Consider the following 23417-nt stretch of genomic DNA (forward strand, 5'->3'; position numbering starts at 1 on the left):
CCAATTTACGTGACATCTCAGTCACCTAATAAATGTAACGATATATGTCATTTTGCGTATATTTATCCGATTTTTGAAGCTCTTTGTCCTCTAAAATGTTTATTTGATTCCAAAATTAAACTGTTGTTGCACTTTTGCTACATTTTATATGAACATAGATTAAATTCCTTGGGAATATTTGATTTGTTTAAACAACTAAATAAAGGAAATGTGAAAATAATATTTCATTTCACATAAATATTTATTTTAGATATTGAATTATAACAAAAAAATGTATTATTCTCAATAAAGATTTGATTTAAAGTAAATTCTTAAGGGAGTATTTAAATTATTTTTATTGGGTTTCGAGATCCCATAGTTAATTTCTTTCTTATACATACTATCTACATGCAAGTCAAAATGCTTCCTAATTTTATTTCTTCCGAGGTTGAATCTTAACTAAGAAAAGTTTTTTTTCTTATTTATGTATTAATCTTTTTGTCATTTCATTTCGTAAGTTAATGGCACGTTCTTAGCACTTTTTATGGCGCAGTATAGCCAAATATGGTTCTTGCGACAATAAACCACAAATAAACAAACTTATCACTTTTCAAATTTATATTGTTCACTTTTCAAATTCATATTGTTTTGTTTTTCAAAAGTTTCATTCACTTCCCAAATTCATCAAATTCATATTGTTCGGGCATTTAAAAACAAGAATCTTTGAAATTTTTCATAAAAAGCTTCCTTTATTATCAATGATTATGAAATTCTTAACAAGTTTGCACTAAATCTAATGATATTTTTATGCTATAAATTGTAGAATATATTATAATTATTGATATTATATGCATTTTGTGATAAAATGAATGGAATTCATAGATTAATACTATAATCATCAGCATGAAAGAAATACAAAAAGCTTAATAAAGCACCTCTCCTTTTGAAAGATTTTATTATTTAAATCAAAGAAAGACGAGTCTACGTGCAATAAAACTAAATTTTAATATTATTTCCAGCAATACGGATTTCTGCAACGCGCCTAACATATAGCAAATACTGTTGCAGTTACAGTTACAGTTAAAAATTGCATCTAGTGTAGCCGAGCATTAAAATTATTTTCCTCCCCAGTATCGACTTTTCTCCCCTTAGGCTATTTCGTAGATTTTGATTTTCTCCCTAATGCAATCACTGTAAATGTAAGATTTTAAGTATCAGCGTCAGAAAAATGCCTGAGGGATCTGTAAAATATCAATATCTGATGTGTGTTAATAGCTTAAATGTACATATATACATACTACTTATTCAGTAAATTCTATTTTTTTTTCTATTTCAGAATAACGTCGATTAAGTGCATTTGTTCTATTTGACAAAACGCTGCAAATTAAATGATTTAAAATAAATAAATGAATGAAAAAGCATGATTTTTTAAGAAAAATGTCATTACATGTTAATGATTTTTGACGGAAATATACAAAATATAAAATTCCAAAAATCATTAAAATTCAAGAGAGTATAAAATTATTATAGAAAAGTGAGTCTTGCAAAAATCTGTAAATCTTGACAAAAGTTGTTAGAATACCATGTTCTAAAATGCTGTAATGCTGTACAGAATATTAAATGTAGCAATTTCAAATTCTTTAAAGAAATGTAACATTTATTACTTTGCATCATTTTTGTTGTCAAAATACGAAACAGTTGTATATATTTATTACAATATATGCAATTCCAAAATTCACTGAAATGAAAGAGAACATAAAATTATAATAGAAAAAATAAGTCTAGAATTCAAAATTCTACAAATCTCGACAAAATTTGTTAGAATACCACGTTGTGAAATGCTGTTATACATAGCAATTCAAAATTGGTTTTTTAACGTAACCTTTATGCCTTTGCATCATTTTCGTTCATTAAAATACGCAAAATTTGCATATAAAATTCATCAAACGGAATAATAATAATAATAATAATAGTAATACTGTGTGATACTTGCATGTGTTTAAGGTGATGATGCAGGAGTTTAATTACATTATAATTATTTACATTCAAATACAGAAATAATATGAAAAATATCCTATTATCAAAGAATTTAAAGGTATGATAGATTATAAAAAGACAAGATACAGGAAATACGTTCATAACATTATAAGATTATTATTAAATTTCTTTTGAAATTTTCTTTTTCTAGACCTCATCGCAAGCGGTTCCATCAATGAAAATTAAGCATAATTTTGAATTATAGAGTAATTTAAAAGTAATTAAAAGTTATTTTGAATTTAAAAAATAATAATTAATTGAATTTAAAAAATAACAATAAATAATTTTGAATTATAAAATAATTTAAAAGTAATCAAAAGTTATTTTGAATTTAAAAAATAATTAATTGAATTTAAAAAATAATAATAAATAATTTTGTATTATAAAGTAATTTAAAGTAAGTAATAAAATCATATGACTTAATTGAATAAAGTCATACGACAAATGTAACTGCGCATGACAGTTGATGTATCTTGAGATGTTAGACCTTTTTATTCACCTGCGAAAAGCAGAGCAATTTAAAAATCAAATTGGTGAGACACATTTGATGTGTGTCATGTGAACTTTGTATGTTTAATGTATCTTGAGTCGTTAGACCCTTTCATTCACCTGCAAAAAGCAGAACAATTTAAAATAGAATTGGTGAGACACATTTGATGTGTGTCATGTGAACTTGTCTTTTTTTATTTTAGCCGGGTTATGGCATTAACCAAAGAATAAATTATTAATTTATATTTTACAACGCTGTTCACGAATTGCTTATAAAGAAGATTTTAAAACATAATAAATCTTTTAGCGAGGCTTCGATGTCCGTAATTTCTGCCTCAATTGTTAAGGCTTCTTAAAAAAGAAAAGGGGGGGGGGAGAAAAAAACGCTTCAAAATGTTTCGAAATTTTTAATTCCGAGTCCCACCGAGGATAATTTTCTTCCCAATTTTTATATGAAGCAAATTCAGAATTCATTATCAACTCTTCAAGGTCAACCATCCCCAATCCTCCGTACTGCGCAATCTCACGACACTGAAAACGATTCCTCTCTGCTGCACGAATTCCAAGATAAGTGTCCATGATCGAATGAGCCAGAAAAAGCTTTTTTAGGGACAAATTTATGAACATACATCCCAAACCTTGTGAGTTAACCATTCCGAGCTCTTCGTATGAAGACACCACACACAACAACAGCATGTTGTCTGCGCACCCTTTTAAGTACCCCTTTGAGGTCAAGCACAGTTGACCTGACATACGTTCCAGACCACTTTGCTTAGTATTTCTTTCTTTCTTTTTTCTTTCTTTCTTTTTTCTTGCCTTTTCCTCCTGACAAAATTGTTCCGCGACAAGCTAGTGCGTGAGAATGATTAGGGTGTCCGTTTCTTTTTCATGAAATGGTAATGTATGAGTATGATCCCCCTGCGTGACCCTTGACAGAGAAGATGAGGCATGCTTTCTCGCGCAGGAAGGCGACGGATCTGGGTATGTGCTGCTTGTAAGGCAATTGGGTAAATTGATTTCGGTTCTATGAACGCGTTCTCGGTCGAGAAGTTATTACTAGAAATGCAAATACAAAAGTAAAAAAAATGACTGCTACACAGTAGAATTTTCAAAATTCAGTGCGATGGAATTTGATTCTGTCTGAGTTTCGAATTGACTTTGATTTTTTATTTCGATAAAAATATGGCCATCAGATTCTATTTTATATCGAAATTTTTAATAAACGCTAACAATGGCTGAAACTTAATTACAGTATTTTTATCCTTTTAAAAAAGAATAATGTAAAAGCGGACAAAAATAATTTGGGGGGAGGAGGCAGGAACATAAATAGCAGCAAGCTAATTCTATCTGAAAAACCTGATAAAAAGTGTAAACGAAGAAAACGTTGAAGAAGGGAACGTAAAAAGAAAGATAATATTGTATTAGAAAATTGAAAGAAAAAAAAATGTTTTCTTTGGATTGCCCAGTTTTTCACTTACAAGTAATCAAGAATTTTTTTTAAAAAATGACTATATTTCATACATTAAATAAAATTGGTTTATAATAAATCACGCTTTCTACTTTTATTATTCATAGCATTTATTTATAATTCATTTTATTATTTTATATGACAAATGAGAATGAATCAATTCAAAAGATCAATAGCAAATATAATGCCAAAATGCATTATTAATGCCTCTTGGTCTCTTTCTAGTATTTTTAAAGTATCGTTAATAATCTTTTAATCAGAATGCTTAGGTTAAAATCGTAATAGTTAAAATCTTAACAATTATTTGCATTTATTGAATCAATTTCTTTTTCTCTATCAAAATTCCTTACACATGAAAATATCCTTTTTAATAAAAATTAAACTTTTCATTTGCATTTCCTTTGTAAAATTAGAAATTATATTTAAATTCATAGAAATTTTAAACGAGTGGTACAATTTTCCATTAAATAAGCAGAACTCTAAAATTTCTTTTTGTAGTTCGTAGTAATTAAATGATTAACTATTTTCTTTTTCTGAATTCTTATTGCTAATTGATTAGACTTTTTCTAATTCCTTTTCTACTTTGTCCCGAATTGACAATGCGAGCTTCCATGCTTTGAATTCCAATATATCTAGCAATTTTATTTTAAAGCAAATTACATAATTAAAATCTATCATGTTTCCAACTCTTCATGTCACGGCTACTAATATCTATGACAGCTTTTTATTCTCATATTTATTTATGTTTTATTCTCATTATTATTTACACTTTATTCTCATTATTATTTATATTCTTACTGTAATTTATACTTTATTCTCATTATTATTTATATTCTTATGGTTATTTATACTTCATTCTCCCTATTATTTACATTCTCATACTTATGTATACCTTATTCTCATTATTATCTATATTCTCATACTTATTTATATTTTATTCTTATTATTTACATTCTTATACTTATTTATACTTTATTTTCATTGTTATTTACTTTCTCATTATAATTATATTCTCATTATTATTTATACTTTATTCTCATTATTATTTACATTCTCATAATTATTTATTATCATTATTATTTATATTCTCATACTTATTTATACCTTATTCTCATTATTATCTATATTCTCATACTTATTTATATTTTATTCTTATTACTATTTACATTCTTATACTTATTTATACTTTGTTCTCATTATTATTTACATTCTCATACTTATTTATACTTTATTCTTCTTATTATTTATATTCTCATAATTATTTATTCTCATTATTATGTATATTCTCATTATTATTTATATTTTATTCTTATTATTTACATAATTATTTATATTCTCATACTTATTTATACTTTATTCTCATTATTATTTATATCTCATACTTATTTATACTTTATTATTTTTATTCTTATAATCATTTTGAACCAAAGAAATTAAGTAAAATAACAACCACTTCACAATATTTCTAATCAAAGCTGTTTCTCTCGCATCTAATCTTTGCATGAAACTGTTCAGGAAACAATATGTACTTGTTGACAAGTACATTGCCAACAAGCCTTTCCATTTCATTCTGGAAAAGACAATTCATTTTCGAACAAATTCGAAGTCCACTGGTGCAGGAGAAAGAAAGAACTGGGAAAAGAGTGGAGTGAAGTTTCCGGGCTTTGTAACATTGACCTTGTTAGCGGCAGGTACTGGGCCAAAAGTGTTGCTAAAAGCGTCTTCAAAAGGTTATTATTAGTGTTGTGGTTTCACTCGGACGAGAATAGACTGACATAAAGATGTTGAAATAGAGAATACCTTCCAGATTGTTGTGCTTGAGTCAGGCTTTGGCGCCTCCATTCAAGAGTGAAAAATCCAGTTATGCGAAAGTGAGGTAATGCTATTCTTTCGGAACAATGTCTTTGATATGGAAAAAAAACATTCTTTTTATGACAAATAATGTACAGTGACAAAGTATAAATGATGCAAAGTATATCACAAATTTCAGAAAAGAATGATGAAGATATTTTCATAAAAAGAAACAGGATAAAATTTTTATTTTTATTATTTTCTCGTATGTGTAGTACAGAGAAAGCATAATAATCACCAAAAAATTCGAACGAACTCTAGATTTTGATGAATCTCCACGTTTTAGATCTCCCTGAGTTTGAAAAACACACGTTTGGAAAATATCCGTCTGTCCATCTGCCTGTGAAAGATAACTCAAAAAAGTTTTGAGATAGACAGTTTAAATTTGGTATGCAGTCTTTACATCAAATTTGAAAATATGTATCAGATTTTCAGCAAAATCTGCTCAGGGGAAGTTTGTCTGTCCGGCTGTTCGAATATAATTTAAGACGAAAACTACAAAACGAAAAAAGCTCTGCAGAGTAAATGCGATATACAAAATTAACATCTATAGTCTAGACACCAATGAAATTTTTAACCAAATCCAGAAAGGGATTGACCGTCTGTTGATCTCTACGTAATATGTAAAAGCAATAACTCAAAGACACATTGTTGTTGTTTCTTATGGCACTTGCCATGGACAAGCCCGTTAACACGAAGACAGCGATTTAAGCCGGTGGGGGAGCGTCTCTTGTTTTCTTAGTAGCGCCAACTAGGGCCAAGAGTATGACTTTGGTACTCACGCATCACTCATTCGCTTGCACAACCCCTTTTCACTGGGGGGGGCACATTCACACATTTCACAGAGAGAACAACGGAAAAACAACCAAGCCCAAACCGGGACTCGAACCTAGGACGCCCAGATCACGGGGAAGACGCGCTACTCCTATGCCAGGTCGCCGGTCGAAGACACATTGACATCTATCAAATTTAGCATGTGATTTTTTGACTACAAGTGCAATATTATGTCAAATTTTTCAATCGATTGAGAAAAATGTGTCTAAAATACGAATTCGATTTTTGGATACCATTAAGCGCATGCCGGGGATTAATAGCTAAATAGCTAAGTTGATAAGATAGATTCAGTAAAAATGCTAAATTCTCGTCAAAGGTAAATATTTCGTAACTTTTGTATGTCAATGCCATGCAAAGCGCTCTCTGGGATAATACCTGTATTAGAGTGTATGCGAGAAAGTTTTGTGGAGACCACTTCCACTCGTTGTAAATGGGTTTTATATTAGTGATCACAACTGAGGAAAGTAATATTAAAATGAGAGAAAACCTATATTATAATAAATAAATATAATAATATAAATAATAAATGATATAAATAAATGTAATAATATAAATAAATATAATAATATAAATAATAAATAATATAATTAAATATAATAATATAAATAAATTAAATATAATAATATAAATAATAAATAATATAAATAAATATGAATAATATAATATAAAAATCATTAAGGAATTTTGGTACTACGGAAGACTTTTGTTTTCTTTCTTTATAAATTGGAATTGATAATTTGCTTGTTTATTTCATGCTCGAGAACATATGTCTTTTAATATACATCTTCATCAAATAATAAGTAATAAAAAGAAACTTTACTAATTGCCAAATACTTCTTTTAACTTTAATATTGTTAATGAGATGTGGTGTGATTTTAAAGAATTTTGACATTAGAGATTAACAATATTAGTTTTTTTACATTTTGTTAATATGAACTCATTGTATTGATAAGAATCTTCTTTATGAGCTTTTCACTATACGACGAACAAAATTCGGCACAAATATGAAATATTTACCTCAATATAAGACAAAAATTGGGGAGTGCCTCAACTAATTTTCTGGTAACATTAAAATAAATTCATTTGGAAACAATATCGTCATTATTTTGGCAAAGGTCTGAAAAAAATTGATTTTGTTGAAGAATAAAACATGATTTACCCATTTTTGTTCAAAAAATTATGATTGCAACACATAAGTTGGAAATTTCCTCCTTATAAAAACCACCAGTCCACTGTTTTCCGCCTTATTTCCGTTATTTCACCACGCATCCTTCCCCACCTCCCATCATGAGCTAATACTGTCCCAAAAAAATCGCTCTAATCAAAGTAAACGCTCCCAGATGGACAAAACTATTGACGGACAGATGAGTTCAGCTCGGACGAGCTTAATAAGGCAAGGGGAAGGGGGGAAGGGAGATGACATCAGCCACAGCGGAAGAATGGAGGACGGGCGATTAAACCATTACGGTTTTAATGAGAAGGCGCAGCACACGTTCATGTTCTTTGTTTTTTGTGGAAAAGTTTTTTTTTTTCTGGTTGCCTTTCCGTCCAAACAACCAGCAAAATGACGCCAAGGACACTCGCCAATGAATGAGAATGACGGCGGAATAGTTGGTCTCATTATCGTTATGGATCACAGTAATTTCGTTTGATTTGGCAAAAAATTAATATTAATGTGTGGATAATTGGCGAGTGAAAAGTTGGGAAAGAGTTCTGAGATGAAATAGGATGAATAGGGTCTTGAGTTTTTTTTTTCTCGTTTTGTTGTGGGCCTGGATTGAGAACAGATGTGGGTAAATAGGAATGAATTCGAATGAATTTTTGGATGGAAATGATAAAGCCTTTTATTTATTTTGAATATGAAGTTTAAAAAGAGAAAGTATTGTTATCGCCGAAGCATTTGACCCCGGGAATTGAAAGAAATGCGAAGCTTTAGACCACCGTGAGTTCAAAAGAAAATCTTTGGAATTAAATCTGCCTGATTTAACAAGATAACGAGAAATGAGCAAGATGAATTAAATTTGGCTTTCGAGTTTTAAAGATTTAAGATTAAGAATTGTTGATTTGTGTCATATTTTAGACTCCAATGGATTGATTTTCTGTCTATCTGTGCATTCATGTATACGTAAATTTAAAAAAATGTAACTAGTTTGATAAATGAAAATTTACAAAGCTGTCCTGTTAATAAATAAAAAACGGATGTAATCTCCCCCAAACTTTCTCGCATGTTCTCTTAAACTTGTCATGGTAGAAAACACCTTGCATAGCATTGGCATACAAAAATTAGAAAATATTAACATTTGACATGTATTTAGCATTTTTATCGAATCTATCGAGCTATCCTTGATGAGATCTTGGCAATTAATCCCCGGCATGGGTTAATAGTATCCCAAAATCGAATTTTGCTTTAGACGCGTTTTTCGTAACAGATTGAAACAAAAATTCTACAAAAATAAGTGCACTTGTAGTCACAAAATCCCTTGCCAAATTGATATTTAAGTCCTTGCGTTTTTCATTTATCGTATTTATTAGTTTCTGTTAGTACAGACCGACAGACAGTTAGAATTGATTCAAAATATGATGTCTACATTATAGATGTTAAACCTATGTACCAAATTTTATTTGTCTAGCTCTTTTCAATTTATACCGATTGTGGATTGTGTCCAACAGTTGGACAGACAGACTTCCTCTGTTTCGGATTTTACATAAAATTTGACAGAAATCTACAAATTTGGTGTAAAGACTGCATACAAAATTTCATATGTCTAGCTCAAAGCGTTTTTGAGCTATCTTTGTCACAGACAAGCAGACGGACATTTTCTAAAAGTGTGTTTTTCGAACTCAGAGAGGTTTAAAAGTGGAGATTCGTCAAAATCTCCAGTTCTAATTTTTTGACGATTTCTATATTTCCTTTTTTACTAAATATACGAGAAAGTAAAATTGCGCAAAATGCTTGAATCAAAAAAATCGATGCAATATTTTCAAAGTTTACTAAAATCTAATAAAAATATATTTTCTTGGCCGCTACAACACTTTGTAAATAAAAGAGTTGGAGATTGAAATCTTCACATAGTATCCACAGTATCACAAGTAATCACGTATTCATTTCAAAATATAAATATGCAAATTATAAAATTTCTTTAAAAAAACCAGATTCTTTGCAATAAAAATAGCAAACATAAATACATCATTTAATCAAAATTTCAAATTAAGAAAAAAATTTAAAAATAAAAAGAAGACACAGCGAAAAACAGCGAAGAATCCACTCAAATCATTTCTTAAGCGCACAGCTGAAACTCATATTCCTATTAACTCTCTCCCAGAAACAAACTAAGGATGACCTAACGAAAAACAAGTTAATTTTACTTGAAGCTTTAATTGAGTTGTTTACTCTCAAAATTTGAATATCAAGTAATTTATAGAGAAAAATGAGACAAAAGTAGGGAGAAATGTTTTCAGAAAAATCAAAATTACTCTTATTAAGTATAACTAGATTAACTTTATTACCATGCCAGAGACACTGTACTAGCATCTGCTACGAAGAGGTTTTTCATAATAATCATTAGAAACCTAATGAGTCGGATGTGAATCGTGAATTGGAAACACAGACGATTCACGACTGCGATATCAAAAGTCAGACAATAAGTTGTTTTGGTCTCCTTGACATTATAGCAGACGATACATGTTTATTGGATTGTATACAAATATATATCAAACAGATTTTCAGAATTTTATCTTTGGATTCTGCGGTAAATTTTTTTAAGTGTTTGGGAGCAAACCGCTACATGACTCTAAAAATAGAGGATGTCTTTATTATTCGGTATATCTATTAACTGTACATTGTATTGAAAATTATCACCGCTAACGTAATGGAAAAATTTACAAATTATATAGGTAGATGTATATGTATTTGTTGGTGTTTTACAGGGCAGACATTGAGATATAAGGCTAGAAAATTTAGCATATACATGATATGGAAGTCATGTGTATCAACAGAAAGTGTTTGAAATTTTAATTAAAATTTTAATGTATTAAAAATTAAGTAATTGGTCAATATTTTCTGCTATAATTTTCAAATTTATTGTTGCAAAAAACGATTCTTGTCCAAAAATTAAATTTCAATTTTTAAAAATATTTTCAGCAATATTGATTTAACTGTAATATGTTATCCTTTAATTTTCAAACAAATATTTTTTATATAATTCTCAACATACTCTCGTTTTGTGATCAAAATCAAATATATTTATTTGTTTTATCAAACCTTTGAATCGCAAGTTTTTCATCTGATATTAATAATATAAAACATATTCTGCCTTTTGCTTATTGATGTTGGAACAATTTTTTTAAAAAAAAAATGCTTTTTTCATTACTATGTAAGTTAACAAAAATAATTTGTAACATTACTATTATTTATTGTCATAAATGCAAATAATTAATAATTTCCGAAAATGTTATTATTTTATAACCTTTTTTTCATTTTTAAATATTTAATCGTGAAACTTCAAAAGAATTGCGATATTTGAAGGAATTCGATACTGAGTTACCAACATTTATGAAAATGGAAAGCTCGTATTCGATTTATAGTAGAAAAATGGGAAAGAGATTTATTTCAGAAATTATATTTCATTAAACAAAGGAAATAATCTCTTTTAAGTAGTAGATCAATTCCAAATGGTTGAGACCTATCGCTTAAATTTTGACTAACTAGATAAAAAGGTTGAATTTTAAAATCTTTTGATCTAAAAAGTAATAGTTATTTTGATCGCAATATACAAACTGTATATTGCTTTCATGATTCATTCAATATCATTCGATTTCATTCTCGATGAAATTCTTTTTCTTATGGTCCTGAAACAATCTTTGCATTATAAGATTGGATATAATGGCATACTTGGAATCAATCCTTTAAAGAGAATAACATAAAAGACGCGAATGATATCTTTAATGGCCGAGTAATTTTACTTTCGGGCACATAATGACAGTTAAAATATTGCCTATTACCAAAAAAAAATGATATATTTCTTCATTAGTATTAACTAATTTAAGTTTGAAACATTGGTACAAAGTATTGATTCTCTTTATTATAATAATTCAAACTGTACGTAAGTGTAAAAATGTACGTACGTAAAGATGTAAGTGTACATAAGTAATAGATGTGATCATTTTAAAAGCAAAAGGGAAAAAATATTTTGTTGTTATCTTCACACGATTTTAAAAGATCAAATGCATTGCATTAAAAGTCTTAAGTGAAAATTTAGCTAATTGCGACCCTTTTCAAAACAATGGACGTGTAATTTGTGTTCATCCCTTGAGAATCGCAACTGTAGAGAGCTGAAATCAAACTAGTTAAATTAGTTACTAAACTAATGCAGGTTAGTTGCAATGTTTTACTTCGAAAGGTGCTGATAAAAAATTATGACGTACAAGCTGAATTACCGGGGTTTGCTTGGGATGAAAATTCATTCAGTAATTTGGATTCCTTACAGCGCATTAAAATTGCTATTTAAAGAATTTTGCTTTTATTTGTATAAGTTTTAAGAAATTCATCTATCTTGATGAATCAAATAGAAAACAGGCCTCTTCAATTTATTTTATTATCAGAGTTCACTTGTTAACATCTCTGGTAAGAAGAAATTCAGCGCCACCTGGTGACACTTAGATGATTTTATTCGTGGCAGTTTTTAAATTATAAAAAAATTGCTACTCAATTTATTGTCACGAAATTTTCATTAAAAGGTTTATCATGTTTCATAAAATTCGTGAGCCAAATTTGAAATGTATGAGAAAAAGTTTAGATTTCTATAGCGTACAAACACGTTTCATTTATATATATATATATATATATATATATATATATATATATATATATATATATATATATATATATATATATATATATAGAGAGAGAGAGAGAGAGAGAGAGAGAGAGATAGATAGTCTTCATTCACTTTTTATACCAAATACAATGAAACTAAAATTCTAATATTGTTATTTCTATGATTCCTGCTACAGTTCATAAATAGAATAAATGGAATTTAAACCGAAATAAATTAAATAAACTTGAATAATATTTCTAATACTTACATCACTGGGCCAAATGTTTCGTTTTATATTGATGCCAGTACCTTTAATTGAGCCGTTGCTAAAATAGCATTAAAATATCATTAAAGTGGAGGCAACCAGAGTTTTCATTAAAAAAAAAAGTTGGGCGGCTTAAAAAGCCACGATCATCATCAATATCTTTCAGAACACGGGGGTGTGGATGCCGAATCCGGAGCGAATTTAATTAAGATTTTTTTTAATTTGTGCCACGTGCATTTACCTGTTTAAAAAAAAAGTGAGCCTAATTACTGACGTCGAGGGAAACAATGAGTCGAAGGTTAAAAGGTGCGAGAAGAAAAATTTAAACTGTAATTAAACCCTCCTGAATTCGAAAAAAATATAACTTTTTATTAAAGTTTTTTTATAGAATCTTTAATACAACCTCGATGATCAGATAGCATATGCGAGGTCAACTAATTCATTTTCCCTTAAAGTGGTTTCGTAATGAAATATTAGTTTCAAATACATTGTGTCCGCTCTCATCGTGATCCATTAATCGATTTATGATTCATTGGAAATAGGCATAGACTTGAAATTGAAAATAATAATAATAATAATCTTTAAATAAAGTTAAAAAAAAGAAAAAGGTTTTGTGTTAATACATGCTTTGGGGAAAAATTTACGAAATATGTATTTTATATAATCTCTATACTTTTAAGTCATATGCAATAAAATATCTATAACATACTAACATTTTAAATTAAATAAATTCCGCTCTTCTGTGACTTAAATTAAATAAATTTTGAGCTTCTGTGATTGAAACTAATTGAATAATGAAGTTTTGAATATCGCCATTAAGGAAGTTTTACAGTTGTTTCAATGATCACCTAAAGGAACATTCATTAAACAATGAATAGCGCTTCCTCAAGGAGGCCGTTGATTGACTTAAAATAATGTAAGTTTCAATCTAAAATGAATGAAGCGGTTTTTTATTTAAAATGTTACTGCTCCAAAAATATTTTACCAAATATAACTAAATAAGACTATAAGCTATATAAAATTTAGATTTCATAATTTTTTTAGCAAAATATTTGTTTTCCCCAAAACATAAAATTTATTTGTTTTTAACTCCATTTAAATAATTTTTTATAAGGGAAGTATATGCCTGTATTTAATGATTTAGAAACTAATAATTAGATCGCAATTAAAATGGCTCTTGTATATTTAAATATATCAATAAAGGCACAGACTTGTGAGGAGAGGACCAATTTTGTGAGACACATACTATGAAATATTTAAGATTTTTATCGAATTAAGGCACAGATTTAAGGCACAGATTTTTTAAATCAGTTCTGTAAAATGTATTTATTTGATCTAAAAATAATTTAAGGGATACAGAAATAGAGTTATATTTTAATACGTTTAGAATTCCTTTTGATCTTGGATCTTTAAATTATAATTTTATAATTAATGAAATATTTTATTTGATAGGTTTAATGATGAGAATGTTTTTTTCCCCTTGGAAGTACAACTGAATTTATGAAATTTTGACCTGAAATAAATATAGGTAAGATTTCTATGATTTTTAAAAATTTATATTGTTTATATGACTTCTTATTTATGCCAATTAGAATTTTTAAAGTGAACACCTAAGAAAATTAATAGTAAAAAAATTCTTTAAAAAAAAATCGGGAATTTTTTTTCTCGTGGCTTTTTTGCTTTATTTACATATGCCACCGACAATTTGAGAATGGAAATAATTTTGTTCAGCTGTAATACAACTAAACATTACTTTCATAACGTTTTCATTTATACCACATTTCCAAATTTGTATCCACTTTTATTTTCTTTTTGATTTCATAATTTTTAAATTTCTCAGATATAGTTTTGGAGCATTAAATGGCAGAAAGCCATTTTTACATCATTTTAAAATTCAAATCATTAACATGTTGATGGACAGTACAACCGTGGTGGCAGTGCATGCTGGGACACTAATAAATTTCATATATTGCCTATATGCATAGCGTTACAACTCATAATTATAAAATTATGTGATATGACAGAAACAACTAAGACAGAACGAATTAAGTCGTTTACGTCGTACGGCGTTCTGTCGTATCATTTTCATGAGCTTGACGCCTGAGGGCGTACTGCCCATCAATGTGTTTGCCGTCCAATGATGCTATTAAGTTTGCTGTCCGTATTTACTCTGATCATTCTCCATTTTTTTTTCAAAAAGAAAATTCTATCTAATCTAGGCTACGAAAATGTACATAAAAATTAACTTACAGTAATCTCTCACTGTAAGCCATCAGATATCAGACCCGAGGACTGTAGATTAAAAATAGCGTCGAATTAGTAGAAGTTCATTTAAAAAACGCGTTTCATTAATGGACCTCAAAAGTTTTGCACTGATATTTTACTAAATTATACAGATACTCATTCTACATATAATAATTGTTTCAAAATCTAATTCGAAGTCCTGTCATTGCCAACGAATATTGTCAGAATCTAGCAAACAGGGATGTCGCCCATGTGACCAAGGGAAGTAATATAGGGAATTATTGCGAATTCATTTTTTTAGTATGGTGTTCATATTACTTATTCCTATAGCATTTAATAAGGAAATTACGATCATTTGCAACCGAATTGCTTGGGATAACTTTATGTATTTAATATTAAATCCACTCCACTCTATAGACCACTTTCAATCTTCGAATCTTCCTACTTTCTTCTTGTTCTTTCCTCTCTTCTTTTCCGTCTCTCCTCGCGATGGATCGGTGGACCAGGGTGGAGCCTCGAACGCGCTATTTAATCACATGATCGTGGCATCCACGCCTTTAATGACTGGGGTGTCGTCCGCAATGCATCGAAGGAGAAAAAAAGAAACCAACATCGATACAAGCAGAAGAGCCTTCCCAGAAAGAAATGCTTCTGCCAGAGTATCAGAGGCGATTCTTGACATCATGTGATGGATGTTGTATGACATATTTTTCTAAGTATCCCTCTCGGAAGGCTCGGGGTGTCTCCGGGGTAACTTCGGATACTTCGCGAGAGGCGAGACGATTGATTTATATGGGTATCGGCGAAAAGACTGAGGCGATGAATTAAGTTCCATAGATTGTATCATAGTTAGTGTCATTCCAGTTGAGAATATTATTGCCCGAGATCTGATCTTAGATTCAATGAGTCTCTTGATCTCGCGCTGGACTGTTTATGATAAGAAAGATAAATACCTTTTAAATATTTAGGTGGCGTAGATGAGTGCTACAAACATATGTTTTATCGAACTCATTCTAATTCGTTTCTACTTTCTCTATACGCAGTATAAAGAAAGTAATGATCAGACAATTCGAACTCGAGACTTTCAAGAATCTCCATGTTTTATACGTCCTTGAGTTTGAAAAACATATTATTGGGAAATGTCCGTCTGTCTGTGACAAAAATAACTAAAAAATGCTTTGAGCTATATATATGAAATTTGGTATCGGCAAATAAAAATAAGTCTATTATATATATATATATATATATATATATATATATATATATATATATATATATATATATATATATATATATATATATATATATATATATATATATATATATATATATATATATATATATATATATATATATATATATATATATATATATATATATATATATATATATATATATATATATATATATATATATATATATATATATATATATATATATATATATATATATATATATATATATATAAGAAGCTCCATTAGAGAATATTGCCTTTGGAATTTTTTAAAAATATTTGATCTTTTATTTCTTTTATTTTATCTATATAATATCTTTGACAAGCTTTGCTCACCGAATTCGATCATTCAAGTATACATTTCAAATTTCTATTTCCGTTATAGGTTCTGTCTCTACCAAACAGATTTTGAATCAAGAAAAGACATTTAACGTCTTAACAGGATGATTGAGTGTAGTTTTTTCTTTTAATTTCCTCATTTCTTACTTCGAAAATGAAGCCGATTCATGTTCACGTGATACAGGTGACATGTGTCATGTAGCTTAAGTTTAGAGTCGATTACGCACCTTTCAAGGGGAAAAAAAGAAAAAAAGGACATGGTGTCACAACACAGCAAAAGACAACTTGCAGTTTTGACCTTTTGACTTTGTTATATTTGACCTATGACCTTGACATCACACCAGCTGACTTCAGTCTCGATACACTCATTTTTATTTTCCGCTATAAGGCATTATATAAAGCTAAAATATTGTTGATTTCAAACCTGATAAATATATCATTAATTCTATGGGCTTTAAATTATTTTTTTTGTTTCTGAAAAAAAGTAACATTTTTGGATTCACGCCTATCTGCCTTTTCTGTTTTCGTTTTCTTTATATGCGAATTGGATAAATGAAGGCGACAGAGAGCAAATTAAATTAATTTTGGTATATGGTTTTTATGTAAGTCAAGATGTGTATCGAATTTTCCATCCATTGCAAAGAGTTCAAAAGGGCAAAATCTATTCTCGTCGCTGCATGGGAAAGATAAACATAAAATAGACCATATTACAGAAATACATGAGACAGTTAAAGGAACAAAAATCCCACTGGTTTCCAACAGAAATTAGCTTTCGTAGGCATATGGAAATATGTTCAATCTTTTCCAAAATACTGATACTAAAAATAACTAGAAACAGAAAATTAAAAAATCGTCACTTCTTGAAAGGCTGATTTTTAAATGGATAATTTTGACCGCAACTTTGCATTCCCAGGAGTTTTTTTTATTCAACGTTTAGAGGAAGACAAAAAATCTTAATTATTGTGCCAGTTCCATCATTTGGTGTCATTCGGAGCGTTCCACACCCCTTCCCATACCCGCCCAGTTATGCCACTGGGCGTTCAACGTCTTGCGGTGACAGCTCATAAAACTATTAGCATAACGATATCGCGCCCATTCTTCTGAACACTTGTTGTAAATAGACCATAATTCACTGAAATCACTATTTCGTATGGTTATATTCTTATACAGTGAAACTGCATTAACAAAGAAAGAGAAGTCTGAAAGTAGAAAAATTGACAATATACCATCTTCGGAAATTGATTATAGAACTCTAATGGAAATAAGCGATATTATTTTTAATATAATAATTATTTTTTTTGTAAAATTAAAGATTTAATCATTGTTTTAGCATATTTCATGATTAAAGTATGCTTTTTATTTCTATAAAAATTTAATCATTCCATATAATTATTTGATTCGTATTTGCTCTTTCAACTTCCGGTTTCCTTATATGATAGCCTGCTCTTTATACTTAGTTTTGTAGTGTATAAAAATGAAGTGTGATTTATTAGGTTCAAAATTTGATATATGTCTACAATTTTGCTGACAAGACCACATTCCAAAATTTTATTTATATATGTGGTTGCTCTTCTGGGCAATTGTCTTCACGCAGACACGAATAATCCAACCAGATCAGAGATGTCAAAACGTCATATAATCAATCCATAGACATATTTTATTTTACATTGAGCAGAGATTTATGATCTTGAAGGTAAAACCAGATTGCGTTCATCTAGCTGAATTGTTTCGTTTTTGAATTATTGTATTCACAGTAAAACGAATCGGCTGACATTACAAAAATATAATTACAAAAAAGTTATTTATTCCAACTCGGAATTGGTGAAAATAAGGACATAAAAATCTTTTGGCGGATTTTTTTTTTACCATGAAATTTTTCTTTTTGTGCATGCTTCCTTTTCGAGAAAACAAAAATTGCTCAGAATTTGGATTATAGTTATCGTTAATGTTTTATCTACATTGTAAAACATTTAGAGCTTTTTTACATGTAAATTGAAAACAGGCATAATCTATATATCTATATACTTATAATAAAGCTCAATGTGTGTGTGTGTTGGCGCTCTACTGGCCAGGTCATTTGACATACAGCTACCAAATTTGGTACATGTATACCTAAGAGGTCGGGAATGTGCACCTGGGGTCCCCTTTTTTGAAATTTTAATTATTAATTAAAAACTAACTTTCGCGCCAAAAAAATCTTGCATTTTCCCCACCGCCAAATGAGTAAGGCTTCAGTTTTTTTTTCTCCCAACAGTAATGAGGCTAGAGTTAATATTTTTCGGCGGATTATTTCAAACGATTCTGGTTATTTTCTTATTGTTTTATGTATTTAAAATTAAACATTGTGAATGAATCCATGTTTCAGATTCATTCTGAAGTACTTTTGAATTAAAATAACACAGAATAAAGGAAATTAAAAATGTATAATCTGCATAGCGTTACCCCAACTGGCGTAGAAACAATTCACGCATTTGCGTTACCGTAATTGGTGAAGAAAATTCACACATGCGCATTGTGTTCTGATTGTTGTCATGATAACCATTATCAACGGATGATTCAAATTATTTTTAGGTTAGTTGCATGCTTTTGTAAGTAAATTGTATTTATGTTAGTTATATATTTTTTCTATATGCTTATAGTTTTAAGTACATCGTTTTTAAAGTAGTTTTTTTTTACCTTTTTTCAATGATTTAAATTATTTTTAGGTTAGTTGCATGCTTTTGTAATTAAATTGTATTTATGTTTGTTATATATTTTTTTGTATATGCTTATAGTTTTAAGTACATCGTTTTTTAAGTAGTTTTTTTAAACCTGTTTTCGACCGATTATTTTAAACGATTCATTTTATTTTCTTAGTGTTTGATGCATTTAAAATTAAACATTGTTAATGAATCGATCTGTTCATGATGAATCTGAGAAAATTTTGTTGACAAATTCTTGAGATATTACATAACTTAAGAAAGATATTCTTTAGTGCCCATAAAGTTTAAACGCTCAGTGACTCTATTATCAGTAATCATATTATTAAAAAAAATGCTTTGTTTCAGTAAAAAATATTATTATATTAATTGCAGATTAATCATTTACACTTTAATTTAAAGCATAAATTATACGAGGGGTAACAGAAAATTAGAGAGATACATATCACGTTATGACTGAATCCCTTTATAATATTATGTGTGAATTATATGACTGTCAAAATTTGAAGTTTTAAAATATTTTGATGAAGAATCTATTAAAGTTGGAATTGCGTAAAATATTTAATGGTACACCGGAGTTTAACCCCCTGCTTTGCGCAATTTTTAAAAATCGGCAACAACGGCCTTGCGAAATGTTCAAAAGCAAAGAAGCAGATGTTCAATTATAGTGCATAATAAAGATTGCCAGCTTTGGTGCGTTATCGCAACTTGGCGAAGAAGGTGGTTAAACTCCGGTTCAACCTATTTAATTATTAAACTTTAAACGAACATAAAGATTGGCGAACCGGCTGGTCGCCAAAGGCGGCTAGTTTATAATAAAATTGTCGTTATCAAAATTAAAGTACCGACTGTCCATATTAACCTTTTACACTCGGAAAAGTTATCCGATGCTTAATTATTCACCTAATACAAGAGCTACTTTATTGTTCCAAAAAATAAATGTATGTAATTATTTTAAGTCGAATTTCCCTGAAAAATTAATCTACGTCTTTTTACCATTCCGTAGGCGTTTCTAACAATCAATATTGAAAAATGAATAAATAAAACGTCAAAATGATGCACCGTCTTGAATGGTGAGTGAGAGGCACCATCCGAGTACAAAGGGTTAATTTGAATCATACTTCCTGCTGAATGAACATTGCAGTTTCAAATAAATAGGATTTAAATACATATGCCATCTTACTAATTTTTACTAAAATACATTTGATATATAATCAGTGAATGTTAATGCTGATGCTTATTTTTGTATTCAATAAATGATTTTCTCTTTTATTTATTTTTTTCCCTCCTTTCTACTCTCCCAAGTAGCCAATATTGTGAGATATTACATTATATGATTCTATATTCAACAATATAATATACTATTGAAAATATTGTTTAGTATTATAAAATGTTGTACAATATATGTGTACTACTAGGGCTATAAAGGAGGTCAGGCATATTTTTAGGCCACAAACAAAAGGTAATGATCACAACAACCAGAATCATCAACAATTTCTTTCATTTTGTTTCGAATTAATGGTTCCTAAACAATGGCAATCTGTTTTTAAAACATATCCCCCCCCCACAATGCAGGCAGAGTTCCAGACATGCCAATAAGAGAGAGTGATCGTGTCATTAGCGATCCAAATACCACCACCACCGCCACCTCCGTTAATCTGCAACAAAAGCGTCGCGACAGGTTTACGCAATGCAATTACCTGCGCGATTTGCTGACCCATATGTAAGTACCCACGCAAGGCCACTCATGTCAGTTCATTCATGGTAAAAGGATACCTGCTTTCATTCATAAACTTGTCACCTAGCTGCTTTTTTACTCTACGTGCATTTCATTCATAGACTCACTGCTGGCGCCAATCAACACTTGGGATTCAAGCCGAGTCCGTTGGGAAAGAGTCGAGTACGATTAAATCAACAGTGGATGACCTTTTTATCTATGTGTTTGAACGACAAATCACCACCGGTGTTGAATTTTTGCGATTTTTCCAGCTTTCTGATACTGGAAATTTGATTGAACACACGGTGGTGCTTGTCTATGTGGAAAAGGCATATAATATGGGTTAAATCAATAAAAAACGTACCATATGGACAAGAAATTTATAGAACAGATGTTTCTGACCCATTAAGATATGACGAAATGTAGAATATGAAGGAAGGGTTAAGCAAAATAATTAGGAGGTGGATGTGGTGAAAAAGCCACAAAGAACCGGAAAAGGCGAGGGGAATATGCGTATGAACGCAATCCTTCAGTCTCAGTCAATCAGCGCATTCAAAAACTTTGCTTGATAATAGGGATAAAAATTTGGATTGTTATGTTTAAGTATGACTATGCTGTTGTAAAAGAAAAAACAAGCAACATCTTTCTTGTTGTTACTAATTCATGACTATGCTTCTTTTGAATAAAACAGTTAACACATTCATTATCACTAGCAATTTGATGGAAATTCTTGGGAATCAGAAGAATACGACGATCAGATGTTCAAATAGGTATATCATGCTGTAGTGAAGATAAATTTCTTCTTGAAAAATAGAATTGATTGATTAAAAACTTTTCAAACAGTTTCAATCTTCTTGCAATGTATGTTATTGATTCTCAAACTCTAGAATACAGTACACAAAGGGAGCATGAAATAATAAATGAAGGAGTGGAGCAATTACATAAAAAAGTGCAGAAAGCGCTAAAATATTCACTGTTGAAATCTAAGTTTAAACCAGCTGGAGTCATCTCCCCAAATTTTTCTTGCATATATTATATTTTCTAATAAACTTGTCTTTCCAGAAAACGCCTTGCAGGACATTGGTATACAATAGTTACGAAATATTAACTTTTGGCATGAGTTTAGCATTTTTATTGAATCTGTCGTGTCATTCTTGGCAAGTCTTTCGGCGATAAATCCCTGGCATGCGGTTAATAGTATACGAAAATCGAATTTGCGTTTTATAGATGTTTTTCTCAATCGATTGAAACAAAGATGGCAGAAAACTGCACTTGTAGTCACAAAATCCCACACCTAATTTTATATATTTAAGCCATTGTGTTTTTAAATTACCGATTTTAGATGTTTTTGAAAGTACAGACCGACAGACGGTCAAACTGTAGTTCGTTTTGGTTCACACTTCTACAGGCGCCTACACTATAGATGTTAAATCTGTGTCCCAAATCTTATCAATCTAGCTCACTTCCTTTTGCGGTTATCATGTTAACTTATATTCGAACAGCTGGACAGACGAACTTCCTCTGAGCAGATTTTACTCAAAATTGGATAGATATCTGCAAATTATTTTTTATCTACATCGAATTATGCAATGGATTTTTTATATGTTCTTGTAATTCCTTATTGTTTCCACTTGATTCCCAAAAGATATAAAAAATAGAGCTTCCAATGTTTATTTTTAATTTAAATGTAGGGTGCGAATAATGCTCATATCTATTAAAAAATTGATAACTTACTAAGCATACTTGTAAAGATTAGAAGTAATACATGAAAAGGATGAAAATATTTGATATATATATATATATATACATATTCAAAATTAGAAAATAAAATTGGAATCTGTTATATTGAATACATGGCTACATAAAAATATAGAGTAAATTATATACTTTGTTTTTTGAATTAAAGTAAGCAGATTTTAAGATCTCCAGTCTGAGATGTGATAGAACACAAACGATCCAGGTTGCTAAATGGAATATATTAAGCTGAAATAAAAATAAATAAACAAAAGAATAATTTTAAAATTAAACTCCAATGAAAAATAAAATGTAAAGAGCAGGAGAAATAAAATATTTACATTTTAAAAAAGGCAGCAAAATGTATATATATATATATATATATATATATATATAAATCAGAGCTTATAAAAACCATAAATCAGAGCTTATAAAAAAGAAGAAAAATTCAAAATAACTTTTAATACTTAAATGTATTATTTTCATGCACAAGATAAGGGCTTACTTAATATGAATTATCTACTTATAAATGAAAACTTGGACAATCTAGAAAATTTAATTTGAATTTGGAAAAGAAAAGGGGAATTCGAAAGTAGTTTGACCAATGTAGTAGTTTATACAATATATTGAACTGAAATCGGCCATAAATACCTAATAAAGGCTTATAACATGTGAAAGAAGCACTGTGAAAAAATTGCATATACAGTAGGC

At 29.4% G+C, this 23417-nt stretch overlaps 1 long non-coding RNA gene across 2 annotated transcripts in view; it reads left to right on the top strand.

The window, feature by feature from the left end:
• The window catches only part of LOC129987708 (uncharacterized), a 101292-nt gene that overhangs the window by 23961 nt on the left and 53914 nt on the right, over positions 1 to 23417 (top strand). For both annotated transcript variants that reach the window (XR_008785590.1, XR_008785589.1), the window contains exon 2: positions 14192 to 14267. This is a non-coding gene — a long non-coding RNA (uncharacterized LOC129987708). The remainder of the gene's footprint in view (positions 1 to 14191; positions 14268 to 23417) is intronic.

Source organism: Argiope bruennichi, chromosome 10, assembly GCF_947563725.1.
Source record: "Argiope bruennichi chromosome 10, qqArgBrue1.1, whole genome shotgun sequence".
NCBI classification, from domain to species: Eukaryota; Metazoa; Arthropoda; class Arachnida; order Araneae; family Araneidae; genus Argiope; species Argiope bruennichi.